Genomic DNA, 1337 nt, shown 5'->3' on the forward strand with positions numbered 1-1337 from the left:
CATACATGAATACAAATTATGCTATTTCTCCACTTAATGTTCATTTGTAGAGTCACATTTCAAATTCTATGGTCCACCAATAGCATTACATCATCCAGCAGTAGGAGCGGTAGGAGCGGCTGCAATAACCATCAGTACCCGTGATCTTTGACCTCCATCAACAAAATCACTGTCATTACAATCAGACAGGCTGTTTTTGTTACTGTTCCTTAAGGACTTCTATGTATAAATGACCTCCACATACTGGTAAAGTTCAGCAATACAGCCAACTTGAAAACTGAGTAGGTGTTGATGCATCAGCATAGATGTCGCTATGTTAATATCTCGCGGGTACACAGTTGAGCCATTTTGCTGCTAGTTTCACTAAATAGTCTCGGGTGGCTGCACGAGAAAGCTTTGCGTTGTGAATGCTGGAGTATGTCTACATAGTCCATCAATCTCTTACAAACAAGGAAAATCCTGTTTTCCTTTATACATCCCTCTAACTAATGGGTATGTAGTTTACTATACTTACAGTAACAGAGGTGAGCGTTCACGGCCCAGATGTACAGAGGTCATGACCTTCTATAGATGTCTGTCATCAAGTGTTATTGCGAGAGCTTCACACTCGTCTGCAGTGTTAACAGGTCGATGGTCTCTGGGTCGGAACTGTAAGATACACAGGCACTGAGTTTCTTCCCCGTCGCCATGTATTCACCCGTATATGATCTGAATGTTGCGCTAAGCCTGTTTGTGTGTGTGTGTGTGTGTGTGTGTGTGTGTGTGTGTGTGTGTGTGTGTGTGTGTGTGTGTGTGTGTGTGTGTGTGTGTGTTTGTGTGTGTGTTTGTGTGTGTGTGTGTGTGTGTGTGTGTCAGCCGCTGTTTGTATTGGATTAAAGAGAAGGATGTCGCAACAGATGATTTTAAAGCGTCTGATTGTAGGGTTGGGCGATGTCCCTTAAATTGGCAGTTGACGATGTTTACAGTAAAACATCGGGATGGACGATGATATCGTCGGGGTGGGTGGGGTATTTTTAATTTTAGATTTATTATATAATTATTGTTCTGTCATTTCCACTTTGCTCACTTTATTCCATTTTTATTTCCCAACTAATGACTCATCCGCCTTGTTCCAATAGGTTACATCGGCAACACGTGTCTGCAAAAGAAAGCGATCACCAACTCAATAAGAAGAGTGGTGCACTTTTTTATATCATATTTTTAATATATCTTTTTACGCAAATATTTTTTCCTTCTTAAAAACTGTAATTTAGATCATCCGGGCTTTCCAATAGTCTGCATCGCGAGGGAAAAAAAAAAGTGGCCCGCCCCCTTCCGCTTAAAGAGTTGGATACAAT

The sequence above is a fragment of the Cyprinus carpio genome, chromosome A16 (assembly GCF_018340385.1).
Source record: "Cyprinus carpio isolate SPL01 chromosome A16, ASM1834038v1, whole genome shotgun sequence".
Taxonomy (NCBI): Eukaryota; Metazoa; Chordata; class Actinopteri; order Cypriniformes; family Cyprinidae; genus Cyprinus; species Cyprinus carpio.